Source organism: Crocuta crocuta, unplaced genomic scaffold, assembly GCF_008692635.1.
Source record: "Crocuta crocuta isolate KB4526 unplaced genomic scaffold, BGI_CrCroc_1.0 scaffold72, whole genome shotgun sequence".
NCBI lineage: Eukaryota > Metazoa > Chordata > Mammalia > Carnivora > Hyaenidae > Crocuta > Crocuta crocuta.
In genome coordinates, this window is record NW_027529427.1 from 2,236,530 (window position 1) to 2,236,943 (window position 414).

General features: G+C 64.3%; 1 protein-coding gene across 1 annotated transcript in view; it reads left to right on the plus strand.

Annotated features, from left to right (window-relative positions):
• Nucleotides 1-414, plus strand: part of PHB2 (prohibitin 2) — a 126,538-nt gene that overhangs the window by 49,488 nt on the left and 76,636 nt on the right. The window lies entirely within an intron of this gene.

Sequence of the window (414 nt, forward strand, 5' to 3'; positions counted from 1 at the left end):
AAACAAATTCTCCCCTCCTCCCATCCCTCCCCCAACCAGTGGCGAGAAGCAATGTGAGAGGGGCGGTGTGGGGGACGAATGGGAGAGAGGGGGTCTAGAAGTCTAGGGACGCTGAGCAGTGGGAAGAGAAGACGTTTCTCCAGATGCAAAGCCAGGCGATGTGCCAGGATAAACATGCCCAGCCCGGGGAGACCCCCAACTCAACAGTGACAGAACCGGAGGCGAAGGGGGGCGTGGGGAGAGGGGCAGGCAAGGGTGGAGAAGGGCGCACTTAGAAACAGGTGCGGAGAGGCCTGACGCCCAAATGAGGAGGGGGCGACCGCCGGAAACCGGGAGGAGCGGTCCCAGAAGGCCCGGGAGGGAGGGTTCCCCGGGGGAGGTGCGGATGACTGAGCAGGTGCGCGGCGCCACGGA